General features: G+C 42.9%; 1 protein-coding gene across 8 annotated transcripts in view; it reads left to right on the forward strand.

The window, feature by feature from the left end:
• Positions 1–17554, forward strand: part of LATS2 (large tumor suppressor kinase 2) — a 50559-nt gene that overhangs the window by 16447 nt on the left and 16558 nt on the right. The window contains exons 2-4 of one of the 8 annotated variants that reach the window (XM_026090964.1): positions 6071–6326; positions 6607–6791; positions 7083–7168. The exons of the other annotated variants lie outside the window; for them this stretch is intronic. The gene's annotated coding sequence lies outside the window, so the exon portion shown is untranslated. The remainder of the gene's footprint in view (positions 1–6070; positions 6327–6606; positions 6792–7082; positions 7169–17554) is intronic. 8 annotated transcript variants of the gene reach the window in all.

Genomic DNA, 17554 nt, shown 5'->3' on the forward strand with positions numbered 1-17554 from the left:
TTCTTCTTTCTTCTTCTTTCTTCTTCTTTCTTCTTCTTTCTTCTTCTTTCTTCTTCACTCTGAGACCATGGCAGCCAATGGATAGAGGAGCTGTTACTGCTGAGAAGCAGTACCTGAGGTTTGAGGAGGGCAGTGACTGGCAAAGATGAGGGCTTGTGGGAAACGCAACAAGGACAGAGGCACTGCTAAAAAGCATGAACTTGATGTGTGAGCAGAGAATACGGTATTTGGTATTTACTTGGGGTGGAGGCTAATCAGGTCACAGAGCTGGCAGAGCTGAGCTCAGGCATTAGTAGCAAAGCGGTTGTTTTAACTGAGGGAATGTTAGTGCTAATCTGCCTTGAAAATCAGAAGCAGTTTTTGAGGGTGAAAGTCCCAATTGTGCAAAACTGAGGTGCTGGGCAGTGTGGCTGCTCCATGCTGAACCAGCTGGGGCTGGCTCTTGGGCATTAGACGAGTCCTTTTCCTCAGCTCAGCAGCAAGGAGGAAGATCAACCTGAGCCATAGCTGCTCCCTATGTGACAGGGCAGACAGCATGGGATTCCCAGCAGCGGCCCTGCGATAGGTGATGGCTGCGTTGTCCTGGCTGGCAGGCACGGCGGAGAGGAGATGTGTCCCCTCGCCTTCTTGACCTACTAGAGCTCCAGGTTGCTTTGCTTTCCTCCTCCCTACTTTCCTCTGTTTGGTGTTTTTTGTATGCTTGCTGTCTAAAGTCAGGCCTAACCCCTTGTCCTGCCCATGCGCTCTGTTCACAAGGCTTAACTGCTTTTTGCGCTTGTAGATAACTCCCTCCCCTATTTTAAACACCTTGGTTCTGTGCTTGTTGCAATGGCTGTTCCTGCTCTGGGGAAAATGAAGGGTTTGTTTTTTTCATGTAAAAATAGCTTCATTATTCCCATACACAAGTAGCAATTAGGGCAGGCATATTTCCAGGTCAGGCTGGAGATGGAGTTGGATGGTAAAACCCTCTGCTCCAAAAATGGGCTGGAACCAGGAACAGTTCTTTATGGGCTGAGCAAGCCTAACTGGCTTGGAGAGCGGCAGGATCCCTTTTTTGGGTGCACATTTAACATGCTGGTGTTCATCTACTAGGGAGGTTGGCCAAGTGTTGACATAACGAGGACTTTGCTCTGTTAAATACTTAGGTTAGTCCTCATAATCCTAGGGGTTTTTTGGTAGCTGTAGGCACAGTTCTTGAATAAAAACTTACAAATGAAAATTTCTTAGGGCACAGTCTTGCAGATGCTGCTGAGCATAGTGCCTATTACTACAAGTGCTTAGAGCATCTGAGAAGAAGAGATGTTTGCAGGAATAGTCTGTATTATTCCACAAGATTGTGCTCAGTTGGGTACTGAGTAAATAAACAGTAAATGTGCAAGTCTTGGATGATGTTGCTCTATGCTTGTTTAGATAGTCCAGCTGTACTTTGGATTTTGTTCTCTATGGTAGCTGTCTTGTGAATCTCTTCTGGCTCACTGCCACGTATTTCTTGATTTACATGAACATGATGTGGATCTTTTTCATCTTATTTTGCTAGTTCATATCTTTATCGCCTTCAGTCATATTTTTGAGGTCTCTTTAAAGCTTTTAAAAACTAGTCAGCTTGAATTTTCCCTTTATCTCTACAAAGTCAATGCAAAAATAGGAAAGAAGCACAGAAGGGGAATTACAGGCAGCATTAAAAATGTTCCTCCAGAACAAAAAAGCAGATTTAACATGAATTAAAAACTCAGCTCTGTTTCAGAGTTGCAAAAGCTCTTTTATTCACCAGAGAACTGTTAAAGCTAGTCATTTTTGGCATAGTATCGGTCAGGGAAGCGTGACAAAGTGCAGTGGAATGCACTGAGCTAYGATCCAGCTTGTAGCGGTATATGACTTTAGTGTATGGAGCATTGCAGGAAGTGCTTGGGGGTGGGGAGGCTTTTTCATTTCAGCAGCTACTGAGTAACTGTGTTCTCTCTCAGTCCCCACCTGCAACAACAGAGGTTCCCTTGGATGCTCTGGGTCAGAGGACAAAATGTGATGAGTCCTCACAACCTGGGTTTCTGGTAGAAACTGGCTCTGTTCTCTGAGCACTGCTGTGCACAGCTCTTGTGCTGCGAGATGGGAAAGTTGGGAAGAGTAGTGTGTTTGCGATGGAGGATGCCTGGGATGGTACCCCAGCCCCACTATGCTGGAAGGTCCTTAGGCTGAAATTCTGTCCTCACTGAAGTCAGTAGTAAAATTCCTCTTGATTTCAGTCAGGCCAGAGTTTCACTTCTGATTCTGAGCAGTGAGAGAGTCCTGTTCCACTGGTACACACACATGCTAAGTCAATTTACTTTGACTTAGGTTTTGGCGCAGATTTTAGCCTTAAATGGAAATCTGTTCAGATCCATTTAATATTTGTGGCTTGAATTTCAGATTACGTGGACAGTTAAACACAGCTACATGTGATAATTAATAACCAGTTAAGATATTTCTGTGTTCTGAAGTGTATCTGATTTTTTGCCTTCTTTCCTCTCTAAATTACAAAGTTGATGTCCACAGAGTTTTCCAAGCACTTGTAATGACAAGAAGACATGATGGTACCTTTCCTGGCAGAACAGGTCTATGGGTGGTTTTATGACCTGCATATTAGAAATTGGGAAAAGCTTGATGTGGTACAGGTTGTGTTACCAGTATAAATTGCTAACAACAGCCTCACTATTCACATATGGTTTCATATTTGCATTGCTCCGTTACAGGGATAATCAAATACAATGTCACAGTTATATTCATAGTGCAGTAAAGGTGTACAGTGCAACATCATTGCAAAAAATGAGGTCTCAGAAGACATTACAAGCTGAATTAATGTTTCTAGGCACAGGACGGAGGAAGGTTGCAACACAGAGAACGCCAAAGGGCAGTGATATTTAGTGTGTCTTTATTGTTCTCCATAGGGCGCTCTCTTCCATTCTTTTTACTCACTGTCTGCTTACTTAATGCTCTTAGAGAGGAGACCTTGAGGTTAAATGTAAAACATGGGTGCATGTTAAGAGCAGGAGTAAATGAGTAGTCAGCTGGTGGGCTGCCTCAGCTTGTGTACTTCAGGTTCGAAAGAACGCAGAAGTTGAACTGGTAGGTAGATCACTGAGGTGGGAGTGTTGTAATACTAATTAAAAGCTCATTTGGCAGTTAGGATATAGACGCTATTTAAGATGTGGACTATTAGATTATTACAGGTTAGGATACTTATACCCTAGATTCTTAGCTCTGCTCCCATGTGCAGAGAAGAGCTGAAAGTTGAAAACTGACTATTAAAACTGATACTCGAGAATCATTACAGTCATTCAAGTGATGGGCTGCATATGGAACTGAACTACTATGATGATATCACTCTGTTTTCTTTTCGTGTCACTCTGATAGTTCCAATGCCTCAGATATTGCATGTTCTGGAATATAGATCCTATTCGTTGCAGTTGTAGGAAAAAATTGCCTAAATATAGGTTTTCACGCATACTTCTATACTTACAGATAGACATACTTCTAAGCTTGTCAGTGGCCTTTGTGGTTAGTCTCTGAAGGTGGTGGCAGATACCGAAAAGCTTGATTAAAGAGCATTAGTTGTAATGTAGACAATTTTAGGATCTGTTGAATGTCTTGGAGAAAAGGAATAGACAACTGCAGTGCTTGTACAAGAAGTGAAAGTTGACTTTGGAAGCAGAGCGTCTTCTTGAATGGCATATTCAGGAAGCAGCAAGCCTGTAGTTCAGAGTGCTCACACTGTTATCCAAAGTGGTGTGCACAGAGGTGGGAGCCCAAATAAGATGCACGCACACCAAAACTAACAAAAGTGCATTGCTCTGGGGCTAGAGAATTATTCCAAGAAGACCTCTCAGAGTTTACTGGTATAGTGCGAACTCTTATCATCAAAACACAGAGACCATCTCCATGTACTGTGGGTGCTTACCTTTGTTTTGGGCTTGGCATACTCTGAGAGAATGAATACAGATCTTTTCTTGAACCTGCAGCGTGGTGTGATGGAATGACATCTGTTTAACAGTGCTTGGCAACACACACACAGGTTAGAAACCAGTAGGAGTACTGTCTCCACCCAACTCCCATAGGGAAAATTTAGGAACTTGGAACTTGATTGCCTCACCAGATATATATATGCATATTTTTGGCAGCTTTGTAGAACAGGTGCATAGAAACTTGATTTTTTTTTTTTATTTCATCCAGAAACTGAGACCTTCATCAGTGCCCTACTGCACCTTGTTGAGTCTTGGTTTGTGGAATGCTGTATCGTGAAACCTCCGTTCCACTCGTGCAGCTTTGTGCTTGTTCCTGCTGGTGTGATCCCATCAAAGAACTGGTCAGGTTTCATTCTGCTTCTGAAGTATTTGAGAAGAATGTTGCCCAGGGAGATTTTGCTGTAGACATCACTTCTAAGAATATGTTTTCTCAAGGAAGAAAAGTGATTACTTATCTCTTATTGGTTTGTTAACATTTTGCACCCTTAAGGATCTCTTAAAAAAAAAAAAAAAAGTGCTGCTGTTTCTGAATAATACTCATGCAAATGAGCATGTGCTATGATAGTAATAGTGGAGCATGAAAAACAATTGCCGTCTGTTTTCTTATCAAGTGGCATAGGTTGAGAGCCTTGGAAAATAACCACATCCTAACCATTTGAGTAAAGGCTTGAAGGAGCAGGGTGAGGAACATTGTTCTCGTGATCCACTGCCAGTATCATTGGGAACTGCTAAGCAAATATGTTAACACCGAGTAACTTCTTCAAAGGAACTGTTTCTTTATCTTCTTGAACCTTCTAAAGCTTCCTTTTCAAACTTCAACTATGGAGGGAAAATGAAGGGAATCATGTCCTCTGCTCAGCTTTCTCCCCTTCTCCTTTGTTTCAGTTTAACATAATCAAGTTCAGATGTCTTTAGAATTCAAAAAACTGTGTTTTCATATGGAATATAGTTGTTATGGAATGAGTCCAATATCTTCTAGAGTCTGTGTTACAGGGTTTTTATTGGCTTGATAGTAAGAATTTTTTTTTCTTCCGCCTGTGGTTTAAAATTACTTGTCTAACGTGTTGATTTATAGCCTGTCATGTAAGACTATTTCCCCTTGGCTATATCTTTTTAAGATGATCAAATGTATTTTTGAAAAATGTCCTGTTGTTGCCTTGAAATATTGGGTGATAACTGCACAAGTAAGAGAGGAATTAGCTTGTTAAACTTAATACGACACCAATACACGAAACAGTGCAATTAAGAACTTTCTTAAGGCAACATAGGGGAAAAAACGAATGACCTTATGGTCTGAGATATCATAAACGTAGACCATTCTGTTGAGAAGTTTATATGTTGGTATGAAGGAAGGAGCAGAGACTCCCGGGCTGTGGTGTGCTGCTCTCAGTGGTAGTGCTGGAGTCACACTTCTTCCCGTTCATTCCTCCCCAGGTCGTTCCCACAAGTCGTGCTGGCACGGCGTTTGTGGAGTGGAGTGGTGACTGGCTTGGGGAACTGATCCAGATTAAAAATAACTTTTTGGGAGATGGTGGGAGGGAGAGAGCACAGTTATACCAGCACAACTGAGGAGTACTGCAGGGGGCATAAAAAGGAGCAGAGAAGATGAGAACAGTGGCAGCTGCCTTGGCTGTCAACCACCAGCAGAGAAAATGCCGGGAGAAAGCTCAGCCCATGCTCATGGGCTCTTCTCGTTCCAGCTGTGCTCCGGGAACGGCCATCTGCTCAGCGCTATCTGGTCCTACTCTTCCTCTCGCCCAGGTTATATTGCCCCAGCTGAGCTGCTGGTTGAGTTAACCCTACCTCACCTGGGTCAATGTGGGCCGAGTTAGCTTCAACAGCTAAGTCATGGGTCTTTGCAAACCCGGCTCACTGGGCAGGGGAGCAGAGTGCAGCGTGGTCAGACAAGGGGGAAGCTGGTGGCACCTTGGGTGCAGTGGGCGGTGGCGGGCCGCCAGGGACAAGATGGGAGCAGTTTTCTGTACAGTTGACACAGCTGCAGCTGGAAAATGATGTGTGAACACTCGGTTATCCCTGCTGAATATGCTGAAAGTAGTGATATGGTCACTTTTCAGGTTGCTTTGACTGGTTTCACTGATGGCTAATAGCAGGTGTGTGAAGAGATACTAATGTTAAGGGGATGGCATCCAGGAGGATCTTGGAAGAGGATTTCTGTTCTTGCAACAACCTAAAATACACGTCACAGCCCTTGCACATATTTGGAGTGGAGCAACAAAGTGTATCTTGAATATAAAGTGTACCACTTTATCTGTATTCGGTACAAATAACTTTGAGGTGAACTGAAGAAAGATGCTGCTAAGAAAATACAAGGTAAAAGAGGACTATATAAGAGGGATATTGTGGAAGCCTAGAAAGAAATGAATTTATACTTGTGAAAGATATTTCTGAAAAGAGTTATGCAATAAAAGCTAGGCTGGATGATTGTGTTCCTTTCAGTTGTTGTGTTCAATATTATCTAATGTTTTCACCCCTACACTTCTATGTTTAACTGGACTTGGGTGTCTGCTTACAGGGTTGCTCTAGGACATCAATTAAATTGTTTGTTACCAACAGGGTTTAATTTTTTTTTTACACTTTTCTAAATGACCAGAGAAAAGGAGCAGTCGTGTGAGGTGTCACCAAGGAGCAGAAGCCTTCTTGCCTTCTCTGCCTGCTCTGGGCCGGGTTTGGGGACGGCGGTGGGCATTTCTGCCTCCCCAGCGGTAGCTCCGGAGCCAAGGAAGATGCAGCTGCTCTCCGGGGGGATTGTTTGCCTCTCCGTGGAATTGTGTCCCGGTCAGCTATGTGCTAAGAATGTGAATAATTTTGCTGCGGCTGCTTTACATGTAAAAAGCCTGACCTTAAGATATTTTATCCAACTGGGTTTTTTTCTTTCTCTTCTTTTTTGCCTCTAGCRCTGTTAGAGTTGAGAGTTTTGTGACTGTAGAAAGCTGCACTAACTAGCAGTCGTACAGAACATTTAGTACAAAGGGGTATTTTTATAGTCTTAAAAACCATTAAGTGGTAGTCTGTCGTGTTTAGAAATTCTTACTTTTGGACCTGTAGTTATACATGTGTGTTTGACAGAGCTAATGAAACTAAGCATTGCATGGAGACTTCTGGCAAATGTCTAATGAGATCCCTAGTGCTGCAAAGGTTATTATATTGCAAAGGTGAGTAGATTGTTTTTAAAGAATTAAAAGTTGAATGCCATTCTCGTATTTTTGAATGAGAATTTAAAAGAGAGAATTATAAGTAATAAATGAAATTCCAAAATATCAACAAATCTTAAACCATAATATTGCATTTAAAAAATCTAGCGTACATCTTCCTACTCTTTGAGCAATAAATACGTCAAGTTGTCTCACCTAGCACACTAATATTCTGTGTGTGTGTGTGTGCGCGCGCGTGTGTGTGGACTGTAATATGTGTGGACTAAATATTAGGGTTCTCAAGATAAAACCCAGATGTTTCTTCAGTCACGTGAGACTTGCTCCTTTGGATTGAGGCTCACAGCAAAGTAGCCTACGTTTGTCTCACAATGGAGCTATATTTCCTGGGGTTTTTTGCTTTTTGAATGTGCATTATGGTTTGATGTCAGTTAGGGTTGATCCCATGGTGGCATAAATCCTCAAAGGAGAAAACAGTTCAGTAGTGATGGATTCCAACCAGATATCTTAGAGGTTTTATAGTTCTATTAAAGTATTCCCAAAAGAAAAATTAAGGGGAACAAAACTCTACTAATCTTACAATGCCCGTATCAGAATACCCTTGAACACATATATTAACCTTGTTTGAAAACTTATGTTAGTATTTGGCTTTGAATATGAATTGGTGACTTACACTTACTAACTGTCTTTACTTCAAAAATAAGAGTTTTCTTTTCCTGGAAAAGAAGTTTTAAAACTACACTTGGAATTTTTAGTGTTTTAATACTGAATAAAGCTATATAAAACTACAAGAAAAGGAGGGGAGAGAAGTATCTCTCTTTCCATGTTAAAATCTTATGAAATAAAAGAAAACTTGTCATGCATTAAGTAGACAGCACTCAGTAAGTCTGATTGAGGCACTTTTTACAGGGATAGGTGCAAAATTCAACTGTAGCACTTTGGAGAAATGCAATAAACAGTGTTAAGGCATTTCAAATTTGCAGCACCACATGACTTTCTGGGGAAGAGCTGACTTCAGCAGCACAAGAAGCTCCTCCTGTCTTTGACAATTCTTTTCTGTGCTTTGAGGCTTCATTCCTGGACAACAAACCTTGTAACTCATCTCACAGAATCTGAATAACAAGTCCCTTGTAGCCAGTTTGGCTAAGAAATCATTTCCAAGCTCTGAGATTTTATGAAAATCCTCTTTTATACGTAACTAAATAAGTATGTGTGTCTGTCTTTACAGTAGAAGGGGGAGGAATGAGAGCCACTCAATTCTAGTGTCTGTGGCTACTGACAAGAAATGCTTCGGTATAAAAGTAGCATTATTGTAAATGTAATGCCAGCCAAATGCATTTTTGGTTAACGTGTCTGCAGGAAAGTTAGCAAATACATCACTTGCTGCTAGTGAAGAGGAATAAGCTCATCATGAAACCTTYACTGAACTGCTACTGTAGGCAGATTAATTTATTTGCCCTGATAAGGCAAGAAACTGTTTTCCTAAAAAAAAAAAAAAAAAAAAAAAGCTAGTCTGGAGGAGAGCAGGGATGGCCTGCTGCTCTTGCACCAGATATCTCTGGTTGCTTACAGGGGTAAAATACTAAGACCTCAAAACTTCTCATTTTTGCGTAAAATAAAAGAAACTGATTCCAAGGGATTACTGATAACTTACAAGAATTTATAGAGTCCTTTTTAATATGGTAGTTGGCCTTTGCACAGCAAGATGTTGCTTTTGCTGGAACTGGCATCTTAATATATATAGTCATTTAAGATGCATTATGTCAGGACTAGTTTTTTTTAAAGACTGCATGCCTTGAGCCTAGGAGTGTCTAGGGAGAGACGCTCCCTTGGACCCCTCAAGTACAGAGTAGTAGACTTTGCCTTTTTTTTTTTTTTTTTTTTTTAATTTATGGCTGGATTTTGTGCGTGGGGATCCCAGCACACCACTGAAATGTAGCTATACTGGAGTGCCTTTCCTAAAACGACAGTGATATTCTGCCGCATGGTGCACCCTTCTCTCTGGCCTGGAACCGATAGTACCTCAGCTTTGAAGATGTCCTGTGTGCAAGCTTAGTTGTCATGTTTTACATGTGTTGAGAGTTTGTGGGATTTTAGTGGAAATGATAAATTCATGAAGGCAACTTGCTGTTTTCCCCCACCCCGGATCTTGTACTGGTTCTTTGTTTCAGTGTTTATTTTCTCAAATTGGCCTTTAATACTGATACTGATGTTAATGTCAGCACTGTTGGCCGCATTTGCTGGTTTCGTTAGACTGAGTCAGGGGCAGAAGTGGAGCAGGGAGGAATTGGTCTGGCTGAAGCCTGCCTGTTCTCATGGACAGGGAAAACTTCCTGACTTCACGGATGAGGTGAAATGCACGGCGCCTCTCCCGCTGTTCTCGTGGTTTCAATGCATCTGAGTTGGTGAAAAAGTGATAGAAAAATGCTTCCTGTTAGTGTCATTTCAAGCTGAGATTTTTCTTCAAATTGAGTTTCTGGATCTGTTACCGCTTTCCAGTCATACCATCCCCAATTTCAAAATCATACCAACACCAAAAGAAAGGTTTCAAGCCCAGTGGTTGCTGAGCATTTGAAGCTTCTGGCTTCTTGTGTATCTTCCTTCTAGTTACAAAGGCTGCAGAACCTGATTTTGTCTGCTGATGGCTTTTGGCAAGCCCTGGCAGCCCCCCGTTACTCAGTGCTGCTGCTGAAGGAGCAGATTCTGACGGCTGCTTTTCGCATCAACTCGGCCACTTTGCTCTTAGGAAAAAGAAAGCAGAAGGGGAAGGGCAGATGGGAGATGTTGCATTCAAGGCTTTAGCAACTTGAATCCAAACACAGGGACTTGGTAATGAGCTATCTGCTGTCTTGGACTTCTCTGCCTGTACAAAGGATTTAATCTGGAGTACTGGATTTGGACTTGCTCTTTGTGTCAGAGTTGTAAGCCTCAGAGTTGGTCGTGTGTTGGACTTAGTGTGAAAAGGGGATGGTATGTTTGGTAACACCTCTAGTTATTCAAAAAGATGAACGGGAGCCTCAAAAGGGTTTTCGCTGAACATTGCAGGACAGATGATGATGTTCTTGGTTTGCGATGGCTCATTTGCTTGTTCTTGAATTTGTTTTCTAATTGCCCTCTGTTTCCTTTCCTTCTGAGTTCACATTGTATTCTAGGATGCCGCATTACCTTTGCGATATTAAAAGCACTGAGGAAGAGTGGCTTGGCTTGGCTTGTGGGAACAGCAGAAGCTCTTAAGCCTCACTGGTTAATGAAAGGCATATATATGTGGCTGAAGGCAGTGTGTGATGGAGCGGAGGTGGCCACAGAGGCTGCCAGTCAAGAGGGACAGGAGTAAGCTGGAGCTGAGGAGGCAGCATCTGCTACGGACCATTTTCAGGGGATGGGAAGTTTTCTGTCCCTGCCAGTGAAGCGGGGGGACTTTGGGGAAGTCAGATAGCACCTTAGAAAATAGCACTTGCATACGTGCGTGTGCATGTGTGTGTGCGCATGAGTAAACATATGCATGAAGTAAACAAAGATCTTCCATGCAGCTCCGTAGCATAAACCTGCCAATGCACTAATTTATAAGTGGTGTTTGTGTAATATGGTTTGGCCTGAGTATAAAATTTCAGAATTAGCACATAATAATGCTCCTGGTTTGAGTTCCCTCTACTCCAGTGCTGAGTAAAGATTAGGAGAGATTTGTACGACTTTCTGTCTGTTGATGCACTGGTCATGGGTCATTTGGTTAGACTGAACTCTGAATAGTTTAAATAGCTCTCCAGTGAGCAGACTTAGAGAGTAATGAGGAAGAGTTATGGCTGTACATACAATTGTTTGTTCTGTTTTAAATTAGAAATCCCTTGTAGAATAGGATCCTTCCCTTGTGTTTGTGTAAGGCTCAATACAGTGCAGAGGGCTTTGGGTGCCATCACAGTAGAAAGGATTTTTTGCAGATAGAAGATGAGCAGTGAGGATGTACAAATACACACTTTCCCCTTTCCCTTATTTTATCGTTAATGTAAACTCGACCCGTGAACTTTGATATATAGATAGTCCTGTAGTAGCGCATGAGCCTGAAGTGAAATGCTCTGTATGCATACTCCTTACACCTCTGTTCAGATGTGTGATCTGAAGCAAAGCATGTGTCTTCTAGGAAGGGAATTTTCTGTATTTGGGGGGATAATCATATTGCCTGCGACTGGCCAGCCAACTTTGATTTGGAAATCAGGAGTTTATGCTCCTTCAAAAGTCAGGGGAGAGAACAGAAAGGTGTGTTAGTGCATCTAAGCTAGGCAGCTAGTCACTGCATATTGTGGACGCTAACAGCGTCTCTCCACTGAGTATGTAGGAAAACGAGGCTTCTGCCACGGGCCTCTGCAGTGACGGATGCACTTTTTCCAAGGCCCAGTGGGGTCAGGAAGGAGGACAGGCTGCCAGCTCTTTGCACTGCCCCTCTGGTTTACCCGTTAAGCTGTCCCTGGGATGGGTCCTTTCCACCCTGCTCCCTTCCCACGCACGCCTGCCTCCTGGTCTGCACAGAGCAGCACAGCTCTCTTCTTGCTTCCCAGCCTGCTTGGCAGAAAGGGGAAAAAAATGGCGGTCCTGGTGGCTTTGGGTTATTCTCACTCCCCCTTCATTATTGTCATTAATGTTCTGGCCTCTGTTTCCTAGCCTGTTTTTAACTGTTCTTTCATGATGCTTCAGTTTCACACAAAGCTAAGTTTGTTCCTTGGGGCAGGGCCTCTTTCAGTCTCCTGCAGGCCTTTCCCCTTTCCCAGAAGGCACAGTGTATTTTTTAACGCATTGCTTTCAAAGGACTTACAGGTCTACCAGAAATTAGATTAATTTGAACAAAATCACATACACCCCCCCACACACATTACATACGTGTACATGCGTGTCTGTATGTACACACATATACTGTGACATTAACGGGAGATGTCTGATTAAATCTTCTCATTGAATTTGAAAATTGACATTATAGCACATGTGGTTTTTTTCTTTAAACATATCGCATCTCTTGAATAGTTCAGCAGAACTTCTTGAAGTGTTTACATAGGCGCTCTTTGTCTGGAGATGCCTTGTTATAAATACTCCCTTCGTTTTACAAGCATTTGTTTGGAAATATGTTGAGCAGCCATGCTTGGTTTAGTTCCAAATGTCTTAACTTTGGGACCTTGGATTGGCTTATAGCCCACATTTCATATCTCTCCTTTTCATGCAAAGAACCATATTTGAACAACTCAGAGAACGCAAGTGCTGTAGTGTAAAATGGCAAGCTTCCTCTGTTGAGCACTGGCGGTCAAATACAGTGTGCGTTACAAGGACCTGTCGTGGGGAAACGTACTGTATGAGTTCAGTTAAAAGAACAAAGAGTTACATACTGCTACTTGATACAAATTACATTGCATTAAAGTATTTTAATATAATCGGTGTCTTTTGAGATGCCTGTTAGGGAGCTATGTCATTTTTCCAGTTGTTATTTTCAGCCCTTGCTTTTTATGTCTTGTCTTTCTGAACCTGGTGAAGCTGTCATGATGGTTGTTTTGTATAGATGCAAGTGCACCCTGCTACTAAGTTGATGGATTAGAGTCACTTTTCCTTCTGGAAAAACTTAAATTGCTTTGAAAAACCATGAACTTGAGGAAAGGCAGTTGAGGAAAAAAAACAGTGCAGAAGTGTCATGATGGCTCTTTTATTTTGATTTTTTTGGTGATACTTCTGAGAACTTTTTATTAGCTCTATGGCTAGTAAAATGCAAAAAGTAACTTGATAAATTTAGCTTGTTTGTTTGCTTTTTAATCTTCCAGAACTGTTTTAAATCTGAAAAGACACTAGAAACCTTCAGAGCAGCTCTAATCTTGATCATCAAAAGATACTTCTCCATCTCTAATTACTTTTGTTTTATTTTACCTCATTCCTTCCATAGCCATGGTAAATATGCATATCCTGTGGCTTAGAGGATTAAAGTCATCTTCTTGCAGAATTTGGTTTGTGTGGTAGCAATTCAAGTGTTTCTGTCCTGGGACCCAGCAGCATTGTTGCTTTAGCCCTCCAATGTCTTTTTTTGCCTGCTACTCCAATCTTTTGGGCTGGACTTAATTATCTTACTTGTGTTTAATCATATATTATCATAGTACCATAAGCAAAACAAAAACAGGGCCCCATTGTACCAGGTGCTGCACAAACACAGAATGGTAAATAAGCTATTCCATTTAGATACCTTCTAGAGGTGCCTAAATCAAGACTAAAGGAGTTTGAAGTGCAAGCAGAGTGAGCAGTGCGGTAGCAGCAAACGTCAGGTTAGTTTCTTTTTTTTCCCCTTATGATAGGACGTTTACTGGAGCATTGTGACATTTCCTAAATCCTCTCTGTATCTTTTGGGCATACTCCCTTTATTAGTTCTTCAAATGTCCCTTAAAATAAGTTATTTTAAAAGCTTCTGGTTAGAGTTGTTCCTTACCTGTAATTTCCCATTCCTAATTTACTTTTCTTTTTTTTTTTCACATGCTGATGTGATGTAACTTAATGAGTCTTTCATAGATTTGTTTTAACTGTGAGATTAGAAACATATTCCAGTTCATTGCCTATCCATATTCTTTTGTCTTCCCTGACTTTATGTACCATAGGTTGYCCCTTCTTCTTACTGCTTCCATTAATAATTCTGATAGAAAAACATAGGCATGTTCTGACAACATGAAGGAGTGCACAGTTGATGCGGACCAGGCCTGGAGTATCCTACCAAAAAAAAAGTGGTGACCTTAAGGGCTGGAGTAATACTAAAACCGAAACTAAGTTCAGGAACACAAAAGGCAGAATGTTGTAAGCAAGGACTAAAAGCCAAGGTTAGAGCCCTAAACTCAAACTCCCTCTGCTGAGAAGAACAAGGAAAGGGAATGACTTTAACACAGGGATAACTTTTTCCACCGCTGTTTGCACGTCAACTAGAATGGTGTGTGCAGCTCTTGTCACAGCTTACTATGTCTCAGTCTGATCTTTCCTGGTGGAGACAAGAGCTCCTACAGCCATAAAGAAAACAAAGAGCCTATTTTACAAGAGAAGCTAAAGGAATGTGGTTTGTTTAGCTCAGGAGGCCAACCAGCATCCCCTAGGATGAAGGGGACTTGCTCTCTGTAGATAACAGCAGAGCTGTTGAAGTTAAAAGATGGTGGAAGCTAGAAGCAGAGGGAATAAATTGGCCATGCGTAATTTAGGCAGCAAATAAGAGGGAGGTTTATAACCAAAAAAAGCAGTACAGCTTTGGAAGAGCTAATAGGAGCAATGGGGGCAGAAAAATCCTAACTAGCCTTGGGATGGATTTCCATTAGTGTCTGAATGGATTACCTGGTTATGAATGGACTGATCCAGTGACAAACAAATGGGCACCCAGTAGGTTTCTACCAGTGCTGGTTTTTTCCTGCTTTTTTGATACACTAAAACTGAAGACGATTCTCAAGTTAGCTCCTTATTTACAAGTCAAGAATGTTTTAATTAGGATCAGAGTTAGGCATGGGAATTTGTGGGCAAAATTGAGCCCCTGATGGTAGCAGCCCGAAATCAGGCAAAACACCTAGAGTACAGAACTGGATGAAGCATCCAATTAGAGAATAATTACAGATAGAGAATATTAACAAAATAAGGATCTACATTCTGTGGGGCTGCAGTAATCCCAACAGAGCATGTTGTACACATTGTTTCCTGAATTTCTTGGGTTTTGCATGTTTAAAATCATGAATGAAAATTCCTACAATGGTGGGCTATCTCTGAAAGGTTTGTAATCAATTCTGGATCGGCTCTTCTGGCACGAACTTTAGTTTTCTCCCTTCCGCGGGGAGCTTGTATCTGTTTCCTGCATCTGTCACCCATCCCTCTTTGTGAATGGAAAGCAAGTAATTAATTTTTGTTGTTGTTAGCAATTAATTACCCTTGCCAAATTTTGGAGGACCTATTGTCCCCTTCAGACACAATGTTCTTGGGAAAAAGTCTTACTTATTGTAACCTCTTGTGCAATCTTCACTTGGATGATAAATACATCTTGGCAACTAGGAGCTTTCTGAATGAAAAATGTTGCTGGACAACCCTGTAGTACAGCAAGAACGCTAGCCTCTGCCAATGCTGGTGGAGTGCAGCCAGGCAGGAGGGTAAAACGGGGAAAGCCTTTCACACTGCCTACGGAGCACAGAGTGAGATGAAGTCTGTATATGCACACATCCAAATATCTGTTTACCATCARACAAGAATTTTTCCTGTTGAGCATCTGAGCTCAAAGGTGGCTTTCCTTCTAGCAAAGTCTTGAAATCTCTTGGAAAGCTGCCTTCTACCAGTGCAAGACTGGGGAAATAACTGAGAGCGCGTTGTCCGTGCAGCTATCTGGTTTTGGTAGCCCACTGTGGGGACTAGCAGGGAAACATCCCTCTCCCCATATCTCTCCGTGCGCCCACAAATTTGGAATCCCACAGAGCTGCCTCAATCCCCAAACCCTGAGAGTCCCTACGATGGTGATTTTGTGGTTCTTGCCGACTTGGGTTTTCCATTAGATCTGCCCAGAACCACAGACAGCCACTTAAACCTCATTTTAATACTGCAACTGTAACATTAATTATAAAATTATTAAAAGGTAATAGTAAAAGGCACATATTTTCCCCTTGTAGATGCTTTTTTCTTTTCTTTTTCTGTTTTTTTCTTTTTTGTTCAGCTGCATTTAGTGGTGTCTAAAAGCCAGAGGGTGCCTAAAAGCTCAGCAGTGAGATGTTTGAGCTCTCCGGAGTGAACACACAGAATGTGAAGAATGAGCCGGGGCTGGGACCACTCCGTTCCCTTGTGGTTTATGTGTGCGCTGCCAAGGGCTTGTGTTTCTCCTTGGAGCCTGACAGCTGGCGCTGGGGTTAGCAGCATGCAGCCGTCCTCCAGGTTTCCCGAACCGCACTGCGACTGACAGCAGTTGGCCTGGCAGAAAGAGACCGATCTGAAGCAGAGGGCCTGATACAGCGTACCTGGCAGCTAATGGAAATCTGTGTTGACCTCAGTGGGAGCTGGATTTGATCCGGTGCCTACTTGAATGTTTTGGCATTGGATACGGCTCCAACTGGATTTTTTTTATATGTCTAATTTCTGGTCTTTTTTCCCCCTGTTCCTAAAATGTACTTACCTTAGAGTTGTATACAATCAAGACAGCTCCGTGCCCAATGTAGCTATGCACATTTATCCTTGCCCAGGGTCTGTCCCATTGCTTCCGCGGCCCTTCTGTGGTCTACAGTAGCAGTTTGTGAACTTTTTGGACTGATTTCTCTCCTTGAGCCCATTCTGCTGCCCCTCACAAATGCTCTGAATCTGTCTCAAGCCTCTGCACTCAACCCCAGCTCTGCTGCAGGTGCAGTCACCCATACTGTTTAATCCATCTTCAGCCCTTTTCCCCATGCTTCAAAAATCCCAGTTTCCAGCAGACCCAGCCCTGGCTCCCAGCTGCGGTTCCCTCACAGCCTGGTCACCCACTCATGCTGCACCCAGGCCCCCCAGCTGCTCTCCCCAGCCTCTGGCCCCACTGGCGGAGAGCAATGAGCTTCCCTGCTGCCAGCGTGTGGGGGGCCAGCCCTCCAGGGCTGCTGCCCACCGTAGCTCACCAGTACAGCACATGCAGGAGGGAGATGGCCGATGTGCCCCCTTGCACACCAAGTGCGCCCTCCTGTAAGCCTCAGCCACAAGCGTTGTCTTCTTCACGGGGGTGACAGAGAGGAGAGAGCTGTAGCTGTGGAGGATGGAGATGGGGAAAACAAGGTAGAGAAGGATGAAGGCCAGCTGTCACACTGCTGGAGCTGCCTGTGGCCCTCCATGCCTGGGGGTGTTGCATGCCCCCAGAGGGGCTGGTCTCCTGGGTGGAAAACTGCTGCTCTATAGTCATATGTAATCTGCTTCTGAGGAAAGGGGAGTCCTTTTATTTGTGTAACCTCTATGTTTTGCTGGTCGCTCTCCATTTGCTTGGCGATCATGCTGGGCTTCTGTGAACCCTCAGCCTAAAGAGGGGCTGTTTGTGTCTCCTGATGGCCAGGGTGGAAAAGGCAAAAGCTGTGGGAGTGACGTACAGGGGGAACCACAAATAGGTTGCTTAGTTTCTTCCAACAGTAATGTAAGTGCTAAGAAAATAGGCTATGTAATGAGGAAACCTTTCTGGGGTGCAGGTGTGCTGCGTGGGCTGGTGGTCTGCAGGGGACAGGTTGTCGGTGACACACCTGCCAGTCCCAGGCTCTTGCTGGCCCTCTGGTAAGTTCTGCTGCAGTCTGCAGTGAAAGGTATTGAGCTTTTTCCTTCACATTCTTCCAGTTGAGGTTTCAGCATGAAACACAGCTATCACAGCTGCTGAAGGTAGAACATGCCGCTTTGAATAGACTTTTGTCTTTTTTTTTCTTTGTT

This window comes from Apteryx rowi, unplaced genomic scaffold (assembly GCF_003343035.1).
Source record: "Apteryx rowi isolate R43461 unplaced genomic scaffold, aptRow1 scaffold_885, whole genome shotgun sequence".
NCBI classification, from domain to species: domain Eukaryota; kingdom Metazoa; phylum Chordata; class Aves; order Apterygiformes; family Apterygidae; genus Apteryx; species Apteryx rowi.